The following is a 16,180-nucleotide window of genomic DNA, read 5'->3' on the forward strand; positions in this document are numbered from 1 at the left end:
GGAGGGACAGAGAGCGAGAATTCCAAGCAGGCTCCGTGCTATCAGCGTGGGATCATAACCTGAGCTGAGGCTGAGTGGTTTTCTTATTATTTTACACTGTGAGGTGTAAGCACAGTGATGGTAGCTTTTCATTGCTCTTGCTTCTCTCTCTTCCCTCCCTCTCTCCCTCCTCTTTCCCCAGCTCCCCCTTGGCCTGTTTTGTCTCAGGAACAGAACGTGACATGCATAGTGATCTGTAGCACTGAGCGTGTGCAGACGCTGGTTCCAGACAAGTTAGGAGAGCCACCTGGGTCACCTCCTGTGTCTCACGTGCCAGTCTGAGGTGGAGGTGAGTGCTTGGAGGAGGTGGGTGTGCAGGAGGCAAATGAAGCCCCACAGTGCTGGCAGGTGACCTACTGTTCCTCCCTGGGACCCTGCGGTCTCCTCGGAAGCAGGGCCCGGGCTTGTCTTTCCCTCCCTGTTTGTGTAGGGAAGGAAATGAGATGACACAAGGGAGTGTTTTAAATGGTGAAGCTCAGTGTTACTGTTCTGGAATGCTCTACCCCATCCTGCTTGGGAGAGGGCTTTCTCTACTTGCTGGCTGCTGGGGGTTCCTACACAGAAATACCCAAGCAGAGAGGGGCTCAGGGGCTCAGGAGAAGGCGCGGTGTGGCTCCTCAGGGGCAGGTTCTCGGAGCAAACCTGTGCTGACTCAGGTGTGTCCAGCTTAAGGGAAAGTCCGTGTCATAAGTCCTTGGCTTTGGCGTTAACCTCTGCCGCCCACTCCATCCAGGCTGTCCCTGGGGCAGACTGCAGGTCATCACCTTCCACTATGTCTCTGGGCAGGTAAACCCAGACAAGACGCCACTTTCCCCTCTACACCCATTGTCAGTGTGCACTTGGCATCTGGGAGCTGCACACACGACTTCACCACTGATCTGTGTTCCTGCCCCAGGCTGGATGGGCTGAGGAGTCTGAAGCCAAGAACACTGATGAGTTCTTGCCACACAGACATGTCCTGCCAGGCAGAACAAAGGTAGCAGGAAAGTTTGCATTTGTATTGCACATTACAACGTTCTTGAATTCTCCAGAGATTTTGTCAAGAAGTCCAATAGAAGTGATCCTTGACTCCCTCTCCCGTGGTTCCTCCTGGTCTATTTATTTATTCTTTTTTAACTTTTAGACATACTGGACATTTTTACAAAGCTCATACTTTGTATTTGGCAGGTTTTGATTGAAACATGATTTACAGAACATGAAAAGCACAGATCTTGAGTGTCCAGTAGGATGAGTCTTGAGAGACGCATTCACCTATGTAACCCACATCACCATCAAGATGTGGGTTGTCTCTTTTGAGCCCCAGAGTTGCCTTGCTTCCACCTCGACCCTCTGCAACTCTCCCCCCACCTGGCCGAATGCTGCTCATAATCTGGCCGTGAGGTCCCCACATTTTGTAATCCAATCAATGTGTTCCTGTATTTGAATACGAGTAGTTCTGAACTGTCAACTCATACAGCTTTCTACTGTGGTTTATTTTTCAGTAATATTTCCCTATGACCTTCGGTGCAACAGTAGGCATTCGACCCCCAGGAAGAGCGAGCCCTGTTCTCTGGCTCAGGAGACGGAGGAAGGCATGCGTGACCTTGCTTGTACTTGGCCCAGTGCAGGGACTCCATAAATTTCCTCGAAACAGTGACTTGGAGTCAACACTGAGAACAGAGAAGGGCTTACTCATTTACTGGGCTCAGACCTTGCGTGTCACCTCTGGGGGTGAGCAGAGAGTCCGACGCATCACCCGATGGCACACACAGGAGTCCCGACTTGTACGGCAGGACCGCGGAGTCGGGAAGGCGGAGAAGGCTGTGCTTTGCCAGGAGCCTGGCGAGCCGCTGCAGGAAGGTGGGTGGTCTCCTGCCCTCACACACAGGAGGAAACGTGCTTTCCCCCTCATAACTTGGGGACGGCGACAACATGCTGTCTAGTTCCTGCATTCTGCTGCTTGGACCCCTGGGGCCCGGCTGATGCTGGACGGCCTGTCCCCCAGGGGCAGCTGATTCCTAGAGATCGGGAACTACTCCAAACGCTTTCATGTGCGAGCCCACCAGACCAGTGCCCTCAGCCCAACCACTTCCACCATCAGACTCTCACACTCGGGGTCCCTGCTCACCTGCTGTATCACCCCAGGGCGGGGGCCAGACAAGGAGGGGCAGCCCCCACGCACCGGAGCCCGCTGGTTATTCAGACCACTCAGTCCTAAACCCGTGTCCACCTCCCCTGCTCCTTCCCGTGAAACCCCAACAAAAGCCCGTGCCCACAGTCCCCTGCGCCCTCTGCCCGGCCCTGCTCCGCACGTGGTCCCTCATGGCACAGTATGCCCTCCTCCTTTTGGGAACCGTAATAAAACTCCGTTTACAATGGCAGTTATCTCCTGACCGGTTGACCTCATCATTCCTGAATAATAATAAAACCTACCCTTTAAAAACATGGATGTAAAACAACTATTCGTTTTCCCCTAATCCCCCCGCTTTGGAAGGGTTGGAGCTCGGGGGGGAGGCTGTGCCTGGTGCACACTCTGTTCCAGGGAACAGCAGGATACGGCTTGTGGAAGTGGCCGAAATTGTGGCAGAGGAAAGCCCTGAGCAGGACAGGTAGCTGAGAGAGACCGTCTCCAGGGACTCTCCAGTGGGATGAGGGATGCCTGAGAGACTTTTCCAGAATAGGCTATTCCCACTTAGCTCCTAAATGCAGGGAGAGAGGCGAAAACCACAGAAGGATGAAGTCAAATTCTGTTTAAAACGGCCACGGGGCTTACAGCAGGTGACAGCAGCAAGGACGACGTCATAGCAATGACAGTAGCAGACACTCAGGCAGCTCCAGCCTGCCCTGTGTCAGACCTGTGCTAGCACCGCCCCCCTGCGGTGGTGACTCGTTACTACTGTTTATAGTAACTAGGGGAAGTGGTCTGTTCAGACGGTGAGGGACAGGCTGGGCTCTGCGCCCAGGAGGGTGCTGTCCACTTGTCTGCTCCAGGAGATTGGGGCTCCCCACACGGAAGGCTTGGTCTGTGCTCACAGTTTTAAACATTTGAGTCCAAACTTCAGTGGGACAAATGGAAAGTTGCTAAATGGCTCTAATCCTCAATGTTTTAGACTTGCTTTTATCTTGGAAAGCTCGTGGGGCTGGCCCGCGGAGACTGGGGGACATGCCTTCACAGAATTGCAGGGTAGAGCCATGTAATGTGAATGTGGAACTTCAGCAGGGACGCGGCGCCTCGAGCAGGCAGATGGTCACAGCTGGAACCGCAGCCCTTGGCCTCACGGAACCTGGAGCCTGTGGAAGCAAGACTGAACCAGGAGATGCATCAGCAGGACCGTTTCAGGTGCGGGCTGAGTGTCCTGAAGGAAATGAGCAGAACGATATGACAGAGGATCCTGGGTGTACAGGCACATGACACGTAAGTTCCCATGAGTTTTTTAGAACGTTTGTGTATGTATTTTCAGAGAAAGAGAGGGTGTGTGTGAGGGGGAGGGGCAGAAAGAGAGGGAAGCGGAGGGCATGAGACCCACACAGGTTCCATGGTGCTGTCAGTGCAGAGCCCAACAAGGGGCTCGAACCCACAAACCCTGAGATTGTAACCTGAGCCGAAATCGAGTCAGACACGCAAATGACTGAGCCCCCTGGCGCCTCAAGATCCCATGAACTTATGTCAATAAATGGAGAATTCCTCCCTAAATGCACACCGGCAGTTAGAAGGAGGGAAGTCTAGGGGGTCGCTACTGTACGCACGTGGTCAAGGACAGGAGACTTTCGTCCTGCAGCACAAGGTGTATACATTTCGGCCCCCAGGGTGCTCCAGAAACTCCAGAAAACTCCCATCTGTACGGTCTCAGACCTTCTTTCCAGCATGACTGGTGATTTTCATCTTGTCCACAGACCGCTCTAACAGCACGCCCCATACTGAGCCAGCCTCTTGCTTCCACCACCTCTTGCCCCCTCCCCCAACCCCCCTCACTGAAGCCCCAGGCGTCACAGAGGATGTGCCCACCCACCTGGGTATGAGTCCCCATCAGTGCCCTTCTCTCTCTCACCTCCCAGTTCAAGCCATGCCTGATTCCTGGTCATCTTGTCTCCCGACGGTTCTGGGGTCTGTCCCAGTCTCCCCATCTGTAAGGGACGGACTCTACTCATAGTTTGGAAGTTTGTCTTGCAAGAACCCTTATACTTTGTAGACTAGCTCCGGGGTGTTTCTGGATTAAAGACTCAAATAATGTTTGTCTGTCACTATAGAACTTGTGGAAAGCATTTGGGGGTAAGAAGGATGGAGGCAGGATAGCAGTTCCCGGGAGAATTTTCAGGAGAGCCTGGGGCAGTGGTGTGAGCATGTTTCACGGCCCCCGGAAAGAAGGCATCCTTATGCAGCACCCCCTTCATGTTGCATACACTGTTGTACTACAGACCCTTCCTGAAGGATTTGCTTTTGCCCAGAGCCAAGGCCAGGGCTCTGAGCTGAGTGCGGGGCTCCTGAGTGACGGCATCTGTATTAGCTAGCAGAGCTGCATAACAAAGCCCCAGAGACTGGGGCGCTTAAACAACAGAAATGTAGTCTCTCGAAGTTCTGGTGGAGGTCCGGGACCGCAGCATTGACAGGGCTGTTTCCTTCCGGGGGCACTGAGGGCAGGATCTGCTCTAGGTCACTCTCCTTGGCTTGTAGATGACCATCTTGCCCCTGAGTCTGCAAATGCTCTTCTTTATGAATGTGTCAGTGTCCTAACCTCCTCTTAGAAGGACACCAGCCATACTGGGTTAGCACCCACCCCGATGGCCTCATCTTAATTCCCTCTTCAAAGACTGTAAGTGCTCACATTATGAAGTATTGGGGGCTAGGACTTCAACATGTAAATTTGGGGAGAACACAGTGTAGACTACTAGGGTATCCTTGAGGAAAGCCTGGTGGCCGGTGTGGCTGGAGCAGAGCAACTGAGGTAGAGAGGCGGGAGGCGGGGGCAGAGGTAGCTATGAGCCAGTCTCACAGTCCCTACAGACCATGCTCAGTACTTGAGATCTGAAGAGGGCTGGGAGGCCATTTCAAAGTTTTGAGGAGGGAAGTGACAGGATCTCACTGTGCCTGCTGTGTGGGAGGTGGACAGCAGTGGCCCCTGTGTCAGCCCAGAGAGCAGGGACAACGATAACTACAGCAGCCCAGGGAGTGATGGCAGTGGCAGGTGAACGTCTGATTCAGGGTTTATTTTACAGGTAGAGGCAACGGCGCCTGCCGATGGAGAACGCAGGGTAACAGGGATTAGAAAACTATTTTTTTTGTCGTGCCCATCTGCAGGAGTGGTGGCTTCCGTCCTGAGATGTGGCCGCCAGGGGCGGGGCGAGCTGGGGAGAGGCAGAGTCCCAAGTTTACTTTCAGACACCAGGAGCAAGGTTCTCGGGACCGTGTCCAGAAAAGATGTGCTTGAGTCTGGAGTTCACTGGGGTGGCTGGGGCTGAAGATATAAATGTGGAAGTCATTCTAAAATTGACAGTCTTTATCACCCTAAATTCGAGAAAGGTTATCTAGGCAATGAAACGTGTCAGAAAAGACTGACATTTCAATGATATTTGATCAGTGCCTGAATGCATTGTGTGGACCTTGGGGTTCAGAATTTAATCTTCAAGGGCACCGCGGGGGCTGGAGAACTTTTGGCGGGCTGTTTTGAGATCCTCAGTTGTTGTCACCTGCTGCCTGGGGACCTGTTCCTGCCCAGAGGGAAACCGAATATTAACATCCTGCCGGAACTCCATTTCGGCTCTGTTCCTCTCCTGCCCTAGCCAAGTCTCCTCGAGGAAAACGGAGGGCAGCACCCTAATTCTGAGTGTCCTCTGCAGATCAGCACTTCCAGGGCAGACTAAGTCAGAGCCTGGACAGCCTAAAGACTTCCTGCAAGGTGGAAAGTAGGCGATTTTTAAAAACTTTTCCCAGTCTACTTTGTGAAGTAGCCTCTTTCCATCTTCAAGCCAAGATGCCGCAGTGAGGAGAGTGGTTTGTCCCTGGGTGAATTCAAACAGTCTTTTGTTTCCCCCTGAACAATTTTATTGGGCAAAATAAGATAAAAGAGGAACAGTCTTGTTTGCATCTTAATAAACACAGGTGTGTGTGTGGGGGGGCGGACATTCTCCTTGACCCTTCCTGGCTTCCTGACAACTCAGGCTTCACACCCAATCCGCGCCCCCTTCCCAGACTTCTGTGGGAAGCCAGACCAGAGTGTGAACCAACCGATGGGGATTTGAGAACCCCCAGGGGTTGTCCCATAACCCCTGCTGAGGCTCAGAGAAGGGGCTGACCTGCCAGGTCCCATTATGGGGAGTGGGAGTGGGAGCGACATGATCGGAATGGCCACTATGCATGTGAAGTCTGGCTCTGTCATTTCTAGCTTTGAGACCCCCGGCAAGCCACTCAATCTTTCTGTTTCTTGATTTCTAAATTCTCAAAAGAAGGATACAGTTAATAGTTCTTCTATGATAACAATAGCTCCCTCACAGGATTATTTGAGGATTAGAAGAGGTCATGGTGGCAAGCTTCTTGGCACAGCCGGGACCTCCAGATGGAGCCGTGAAGCCTCCGCCTCCATGTTAGGAGGCTTCTGAGGTCTTCGTGCTTCAGCTCTGACGCTCCTTCTGTAAGTCGTACTGAGATCTGATACCTAAAGGCAGGGCTCCCTAGAGATATATTAGGGTGGTGTGCTGGCCACAAGCTATGCAGTCGGCCGGGCCAGTGCAGCTGTTCCACATTGTATAAATGACACCTGCGCTTGTCACCCTACCGTGTGACAGGATCATAAGCAGTGGGAGCAGGACTTACTAACAAAAGCCTAGTGTGATTGGGGCTTAGGAAGTTCAGCATAACTCACATACCTTCAATGACGCCTCTTTCCTGAAATGCTAGAATTCTGTGTAACACTAAGAATGATACAACAGAAAAGGGATGTGTGGTCTCTGCTCTTGCTTTATTCACTATTTGTGTTCGTTTGCCTTTCCAGAAACATTAGGAAATAAGTAACTCAGGATGTCAAAGATTTGGGAATAGGTGGATATCTATCCCGGAGAATTAACTTAGACTTAGACTTAACTTTAACTTATCAAAGACTTAGTCGTAACATTTTTGTATAAAAAACTGAAAGGGTTACAGTTTTATTCCCATTTCTTCTTAAATAGACACCACTGTATGCTAATTCAACTTTTTTCTTGTTGAAATTACTTGTTAATTTCTTGTTGAAATCAATTAAATAATTCATTATGATTATACATTATGGTTCTATTGATGCATAGGGTTCTGTGTCCCCATAAAAATAGTCTCTTGGTGCTCCTGGGGGGCTCAGTCCATTGAGTGTCTCACTCAGGTCATGATCCCAGGGTCATGGGATCGAGTCCTGAGGTGAGCACAGAGCCTGCTTAAGATTCACTCACTCCCTTTCTCTCTCTCTCTCTCTCCCTCCCTCTTCCTCTGTCCCTCCCCTGCACATGTTTGCTCACTCTCTCTCTCTCAATAAAAAAGAAGTTCACAATGGTCACCTTTCTGAGTTCTTATATCTGGTCTGTATATTGTTTGGGAGGGGCACAGAGAGAGGAAGACAGAGAATCCCAAGCAGGCTCCACACTGTCAGCATGGAGCCTGGCATGGGGCTTGAACCCACAAAATCATGAGATTAAGACCTGAGCAGAAACCAATAGTTGGATGTTTAACGTGCTGAGCTCCCCAGGAGCCCCTGTTCTGTATATTGGTCTATTTTCTTCTTGATGATCCTGCTCATAGACACTGCTTGCTTCAGTAGAGCAGCTTAAAATCTGCTTAAATGTGTTATAAACAAGTGTCTGAAATTTCACATTGCCCAACTTCTCTGTCTTTTTCTTTGGTTCCTGATATTCTTAGAACATTCTACCCTACATCAAGATCATAAAAGGTATTTTAATTGATTTTTTCTTTACAGTTGAACCTCTCTGATAATTAGAGTATATTTTGATAGAAGGAATGCTTTGGGGATCCATTTTATTTTTCCAGTCAGATGTTTACTTGGTTTCCTCAAACTAGTGATTAACACATCTGAATTTCCCCCTTTGTTTTAAAATGCTAAATTCTCACCTACATGGTTCGATTTCTGTTCCTTTCATTTTCACTAAAGCATCTCTTTCTGCACCCTTCCTCACTGATTAACTTCTATACTGTAGCTGTTCTCTTAAAATATATCATTCTCTTAAAAAATCTCATTCCCCTCTTTTTCAACTGTGCTCCTAGCTAGGGTCATAGGACTATCTAGTTCCCAACGAACTAAAAGAAATGACACTCAAGCCGGTTTTACAAAGCTCACTTGGATTTTGATTGAATTAAATTAAATTTATATATTCATGTAGGAAACAGTGGTGTATAATAATTTCTCTTTAACATCAAGGAAATTTTGCTCCTGATGTGTAAGTGTTCTTTATTACCTAAAGGATAGTTGTATCCTTCTATCCATCTAAGTTATGCAAATGTATTTATGACTGTTGTAGGTATTTTATGGATTTCATGGTTGTGGTTAGATGTGGTGGCATGATTTGGTTTGGGGCTTTAGTTGCTCCTGTGGCTGGGACATTTTGCTGTGGATGGGAAGAAGCAACACCCACAGATACAGAAATTGAAATATTTGATTTATAAAAAAATTTCAACCTCTCTAGATTTAGACTGGCTATGTTGGAAAAGCTTGATGAGACCTAACTTGGGGGGTAGATGGAGAGAGACCTACATTAATGCTCTCCAGGTGGGACTATGAATTCATGCAAATTTTCCTATGGAGCCTTTGACAATACATATATTTAAAATATGCACATCATTAGGAGTGCCTGAGTGGCTCAGTTGGTTAAGCATCCAACTTGGGCTCAGGTTATGATCTCACAGTTTGTGAATTCGAGCCCCGCATGGGCTCTCTGCTAACAGAAGCTTGGAACCTGCTTCGGATTCTATGTCTCCTTCTTTCTCTGCTCCTCCCCCACTCATGCTCTGTCTCGGTCTCTCTCTTTCTCTCTCTCTCTCTCTCAAAAATAAACAAACATTAAAACAAAGTTTTAAAATATGCATACCGTTTGACATAGCAGTACCAATTCTAGGAATTCATCCAAAGGAATACACTGGACAGTTCACAAAAAATATGTCCAAATATTCATCATGTTATTGCGCATAATAGTGGAAAGGTGGAATCAATGTAAATGTGTGTCAATAGGAGATTTACTAAATAAGTCATGATATAGTCTTAGGATGCTATTTCTTGAAGCCATAGAAAACAGGAATGTATTTAAATGTATATGCACACATTTACATACAGATGTGGAGAATGTCCCTGATTGCTTATTGAATGAGTAAAGCAGGCACTGATCAGCATACATTCTGTGGTACCGCTCGCTCAGACAATGTATGTATAGATATGTTCAGTGTCAGAAAAGATATTAAACATCTGATTGGGATTTCAGGCCACTTATACTCCCTTCTTCATACTCTCCTAACTTTTATATGTATTAAAAAAGCATGAATCATTTTAAACTCTCTTCCACTCTCCCTTCCCCTCTCCCCGTTCCCCCAGAATTAAGTTGTATTATTGTAAAAAACAATAAAAACATTAAAAGATGCTAATGTACCCTAAAGCAAAGTGCTGGAAATAAAGAGTAGCTTGGAATAACATTTAGGTCAAAATAAATAGACCATAGAGGGCACTCCCCTCACCCCCCTGCAACTCACAATAGTTCTTGTTTAAAATTGCGTTCTAGCCTCTGACTGATGACTTCAGATGACTGATCTCATTCCGTCTCGGGAGTGGCTGCGTCAGACAGTATATTGTTTCCCCTTTGCAGGAGCTGGAGGGTGCTCACAATTGTGGGGTGCAGCACACAGCAGGTGGGGCAGAGCAAGCTTGCATGAGGGGGGCTCAACTCAAAATACCACGTCCATTTTCCTACAACCCAGCTGCCCTGTTCTCCTGTCTGGAAACAGCATTCAGGCCCAGCAGCATGGGATTTAGAAAGTGTTTTTATAGATGGGAGCCTGAGGTCTGTTTGACTCCTGGTTTTAGGGTTGTGAGTTCAAGCCCCAATTGAGAGATTACTTAAAAAAATAAAAATCTTAAAAACACATGTTCTAGAGATTGATAAATTATATGTACAGTTTACTTAGAGGAAGTGCTAGGAATGGACAGTTTGAAATTTTATTTTATTTGTTACCAATTTTCAAAATTGAAAAATCTAGGAAAATATTGCCTGAGTGAGTATTGCTGCCCAAACTGGGGCTAAAATATTAAACATAACCTTGAGCCCCTGGGTGGCTCAGTCAGTTGGGCGTCCAGCTTCGGCTCAGGTCATGATCTCATGGTTGGTGGGTTCAATCCCTGCATAGGGCACTGTGCTGACAGCTCAGAGCCTGGAGCCTGCTTCCAATTCTGTGTCTCCCTCTCCCTCTGTTCCTCCCCCACTCATGTTCTCTTTTGCTCTCATTCTCAAAAATAAATAAACCTTAAAAAAATTTTAAGTATTAAACATAGCCTGAATATATCCCAGATCCTTCTTTTCATTTTTTTGTTTGTTTTATTTCTTCCATTTTTTTTTCTTATCCCAAGAGCAATTCATGCTTGACATAGGAAAAATATCCAAAAATTTAGATTGAAAGGAAACCTGAGAACCACCTGTAACCCAGCCCGCCCAGGAGGACTCTCATGCATATTCTGTTGGACTCTGTTCTGTATATATTTATTATATTTAAGTAAAAGTGACGGTCTTACTATTTATGCTCTTTTGTGACCAGTGATGATTTATCTTATGCATTTTCTTTTATTGGATGCTTGGTTTGTATCTTTAAAAAAATATTGCTCTGGGGCACCTGGGTGGTTCAGTTGGTTAAGCATCTGACTCTGGCTCAGGTCATGATCTCACAGTTCGTGGGTTCAAGTCCCACATTGGGTTTTCTCCTGTCGGCACAGAGCCTGCTTCAGATCCTCTGTCCCCCCTCTCTCTGCTCCTCCCCTGCTCACTCTTTCTCTCCAAAATAAATAAACATGAAAAAAATAAGTTTAAAAATTGCTCTCATTAAAGCTAGCACAGGGAAATGAAAAATAAAAGAGCAAAGGGGAAATTAAGACAGGAAAACACTTTGGAATTCTGAAAAGCTAACAAAAATTGCTAAAACCCGTAAGATGATAAAACTCATGATAAAACTAATGCGTAGTGCACAAAAATTTCCAAGACTGGGCAAACCAGAGACTGGGACATTTGTTTCTGACAAATTGTCATTTAAAGCAGCTTGGTTTTGTTCACATCATTTCTAACCGTCTCTCTCTCTCTCTCTCTGTAAAACATAGGTAACATGTAATATATGTAAACATATGCAAATATATTCTGGAGCGCACCATCTGGCTCCAGGAGGTTCAGAGTCTACCTGGCTGGCTGGAGGGGCCCCCCAGCTTCAGAGAGTAGAATCTCCCTCGTCTGTAAGAGACTGTGAGATCCTCCCTTCTCCCGCTCCTCATCCTCTCTCTCCTCTGGCCGTCAGGATAAGAGCCAACGTTGTTTTGCTGTTTGTTTTTGTTTTTGGTAGGACTCCCTGTTCTGGGGAAGCTTGGTCTTCTCCAAGAATGCTCGCTGAGCTCAGTGTAGTTGGGGTGCTCTGGTGGGAGCCACACAGGCCCTCTGTGGTGCCCTGAAAGGAAGGAGACCCTCCCCTCTCTCCACACAGGCCTGGCCTCCGGGAAGGGCAGATGAAGGTGGGGGGCAGAGGCTCCCAGACCCTGAGGGCCAAGAGGAAGCCTGGAGGCAGGCGGAGGCAGCTCCGGAATGCACGGTCCTTTCCCACACCCTCGGCCTGCCCACACCGATGAAGTCTTACCGACGTGTGAACATCAGGGGCTCCCTTGAAGGGGAAAATGAGTCACTCCTAGCTCCAGCGCTGCAACTGGGGTATGACCATGCTTATGGTACCGCTTCTGACGCATCTGCTTCCCTGCTCCCAGTTTCACAGTGCTGCAGAAAGAAGCTGATGGTGGTCAGGTGCGCACTGGGGTTTTCAGGGAGAATGTCGGAAGAAGTATCCTGCCTCCACACTCTATCAAGAGGGCGTCATGTGTCCTGAAAACCGTGTGGGCTCCAGCAGCAGGTGTGTGGGTAAAGAGCATCTCTGGCATCAGACTTTGATATCTGGCAACCATAGAGAGGAGCAGGCCTAGCCAAAGCTAGACTTACAGGTATGCCAACTAATGGCATCTTCCCAGCTCCAATAACCTTGGAGAATTCTGGAAAACCTGGAGGCAGGCAATCCAGGAAGTCAGTGTCTGGTTTCTCCAACATCCGGTGGCAGGAACCTGGCCACTGCCCTGCTGATGAGGTCAGACCCACCATTTCCAGAGATGAACTGGCAGGTGTAAAGAAAGGCTCAGATTTCAAGACACAGTGGGAAAGATCTAAGAGTGATCTTGAAGACTCGTTTGGCGGCCAGCATGGCATGACTCTGAGCCCCAAATTTTGGGGTCTGACGCTTTTGAAAATAAGGTTTAGAGAATATTTTTTTTATTATAAGGGAAATAAACAAAAGCAATAACTTAACTTTAAATCTACTGGGCAGCTCTGTTGATGAGTTAAGAAAAAAGGAATGATATATCCCTTCAACAAATGTTTATTGAGTTTCTGGTTTCCTCTATCTTCCAAACACAGTGCTAAGCACTGGGGATACAGCAAAGCACACAAAGGACAAAAATGTCTGCCAGCACAGAGCTTACATCTAGTGTGTGGGAGACAGAGAGACAGGAATAAAAGCATGGATGAGGAAATCATAAAATAGTGTTGTGGGATGAATGGCCTCCCCCAGAATCCGTATGTTGAAATCCTAACCCCCAGGACCTCAGAATGTGACTGTGTGTGGAGATGGGGACCTTTAAAAAGGTGATTAAGTTAAAATGAGGCCATTAGAGTGGGCCTAACCCAGTAGGAGTGGTATCCTCATGGGGAGAGGAAATGTGGCCGCCGGAAGAGAGAGGAGCTCACAGAGGGAAGGCCGTGTGAGGACCCCGCCAGAAAGTGGCCATCTACAAGACAAAGAGCAGTCTCAGGAGAAACCAATCCTACGACACCTTGGTTTTGGATTTCTAATTTCTGGAACTGTGAGAAATACATTCCTATTGTTGAAGTCCCGCAGTCTGTGGGATTTTGTCATGGCAGCTCTAGAAAATGAATTCAAATAGTTCATAGGATGTTAAATGCAATGGAGAATATGGGACAAGGTCAGGGGTATGGGGCCATGCTCATCTGTGAGGGAAGAACATTCCAGAAGAGGGTACCAAGGCCCAGGGTGGGAGGGGCAGGAGGCAGGTGAGGAGGGGGAGAGTAGCCAAGTCAGGGCTGTCTGTGTGAAGATTTTAGGTTTGCTCTGAGTGAATCTGCTTTTCTAATTAATAAAAGTCCTTTTGGTTTTCTTTGTTGGGTTTATGAGATAGTAAGTTAGCTACAAGGATGATAGATGACAGGTAGATGATAGATTAAATCAGATTTAGGAAATCTGACTTAGGGGTGCCTGGGTGGCTCAGCTGGTTAAGCATCCAACTCTTGATTTTGGCTCAGGTCATGATCTCATGGTTTGTGGTATCGAGCCATGCATTGGGCTCTGTGCTGACAACATGGAGCCTGTTTGGGATTCTCTCTCTCTCTCTCTCTCTCTCTCTCTCTGCCCCTCCCCTGCTCATGTACACTCTCACTCTCAATAAAGGAGAGAAAGAGAGAAAGAAAGGAAGAGAAAGAAAATTTGATTTAAAATAATATTGAATTTATCAGTCTCTGAATGTGGTATTCCTTTGTATTTGTTTAAACCTTATTTTGTGTTCTCACTAAATTTTAAGTTTTATTCATATATTTCTTACACATCCATTATTAAGTTTCTAAATATTTTCTGTGTTGATATTGTAAATGATCTCTTTTTCCACTATAATTTTAAAGAAATCAATTAACCTTTTTCTCTGATGGTTCCCTGTTGTGCACAATGATCTAATTACCAATTTTCACTATAGCCTTTACTACCCAATTTTACTTGAGAATATCACTTTTCTCTCACTAAGGTGTGTGTTCATTGATTTGTCATGTTTACACAGCGTCTCCTGATTTCCAGCTATAAAAGTAAGGAGGTGAGGGAGAGCATCAGTTGACATTTCCTCCCCTTCCTTCCCATCATTTGCTAGTTGTAGAATTTCACATTGTAACATTTGCAATGAGTTCTACACGTGTTCTGACCATTACACCAGCTCACCATTCACTTCCAACACCTGCATCTTACACTGCATGCTTCTTGCCTTCGCCTGAACTCAGTCCTCTAGCACTCTTCCTCAAGTGGAGTTTCCCACTGGAGCTAAACTTCTTGAGTCCTTTTATGTTAAAAAATACCCATTGCCTTTATAATGGAAGGGTAGTTTTTTGAGTAAAAAACCATATTGGCCCATATCTCCTATTTTTGGAGACTTTGCTGAAATTGCTCATTGTCTTCTAGTGTTGAAGGCTAATTTGTACAAGTCTGGGCTTTTGTGATAATATTGGCAACTTGATTGTTTTGCCTTACTATTCTGAATATTCTTTATATTAAAAATCCAGAAATTATATGGATATTTTAATTTGTTACTGATTGTTCTGTGTCAGATTTTCTTAGGATACCACTTTAGTTTAGTAGCCTGGAGTCTTCTAATCAGCTGAAAATCCTTCTTAAAATTTTATTTTTAAAGTATTCCCAACTGCTCCTTAGAGACACTCATTATGTGTATTCCTACTCTCTTTTCTCTTCCATGTCTGTCATTTCTTCCTGCTTTTCCACATGAATTCTGATGTATTTCCATAACATTTTACCCATGGTAGTCTATCCCGTTCCATTGTCCTCTGCTCTTTTTCCAAAACTGTGCTGTCTCTTCTGTGTGCCTCCATTCTGTTGTGGTTTTATGTTCTTCTTTCACTTCCAACCTTGGTTCTATAAGCACAGGTTTCTTATCTTTTCTTATCTCAGAATACCTTTTCTTGGTTAATGTGTCTCTGATTTGTGTTCTATCTCTGTTTCAAAACAAGCAATTTCTTCAGGCTCTTCGTTAATTTATGGTGCTCTATTAAGTCAGATGTTTTATCATTTTATGGCAATATTTTCAGTTGGGGGTTACTATTCTAACAATTTTTTTCTCCTGATCCTTCCTCACTTAAATTTTTTTTTTTGTAATATCTTTGGAGAGATTATGTTTTGTTTCTGTTTGATAGTGACTCATCTTTGTCCAGGTGAAATATTCCTGGACTATCTATTTTTAAGAGACTTTTGTAGGGAGTAGACAGAAGTGGGTTTCAGGCTACCAGGAATACTCCCTATGACACAAGATCATAGATACGAATACATTCTTTTAATGGCTGGTCAATCAGAATGACATACCGTGTGCCATCTTATAACCAGACTCATTACCGCTGCCTCATTAACCAGACTGCTCCCTACAAATACAGACTCTCATGTGATTCCTTATTCAACATGTTCCTTCCTCCTTCTTGAAATGTGGTGCCAGTCTGGGTTCAGAGAATCTTACACTATCTGCTCACTCACCTGATCCCACTGTTTCAGGTAAGGGATTGTTGGTTTGTCTTTTATGGTGAGGCATGGTTTGCAGAACTGTGCTCTGCCAGCATTGTCCGGGACCTCTATGCCCAAATAGCCTTTCTTGTCCCCCTCTAATCCAGCCACATCATGACTTTGATGACAATTCATTATTATTTATCCTATTTTGGAGTAATATATATCTACTAGTTTTGCAGATAATAAATTTTACATCTTTATTTCTTATTTTCTTTTTCTTTTTGTTTTGCTTTTGAGAAGTTCCTGAGAGAAGAAGGGGGAGAATCACCATCTTTACTTTCCCATTTTAAAACCAGAAATTTCTGGGGCACCTGAGTGGCTCAGTTGGTGGAGCATCTGACTTCGGCTCAGGTAATGGTCTCACCGTTCATAGTTTGAGTCCTGTGTTGGGCTTTGTGCTGACAACTCAGAGCCTGAAGCTTGTTTGAGATTCTGTGTCTCCCTCTCTCTCTCTCGCTCTCTCTCTCTCTCTCACCCCCCCCACTGTGGTTTCTCTCTCTCTCTCTCAAAAATAATAAACATTAAAAAATTTAACAAAAAACCCACAGAAGTTTCTGATTGATGATGGTC

The 16,180-nt window shown here is 46.0% G+C and overlaps 1 long non-coding RNA gene across 1 annotated transcript; it reads left to right on the top strand.

Annotated features, from left to right (window-relative positions):
• Positions 1 to 250: 250 nt before the first annotated feature.
• LOC115292230 lies at positions 251 to 15,946 on the top strand. Its single transcript, XR_003908994.1, has 4 exons — positions 251 to 328; positions 1,521 to 1,878; positions 3,236 to 3,433; positions 15,851 to 15,946. It is a non-coding gene; the product is annotated as an uncharacterized LOC115292230 (long non-coding RNA).
• The last annotated feature ends 234 nt before the right edge of the window (positions 15,947 to 16,180 follow it).

The sequence above is a fragment of the Suricata suricatta genome, chromosome 1 (genome assembly GCF_006229205.1).
Source record: "Suricata suricatta isolate VVHF042 chromosome 1, meerkat_22Aug2017_6uvM2_HiC, whole genome shotgun sequence".
Taxonomy (NCBI): domain Eukaryota; kingdom Metazoa; phylum Chordata; class Mammalia; order Carnivora; family Herpestidae; genus Suricata; species Suricata suricatta.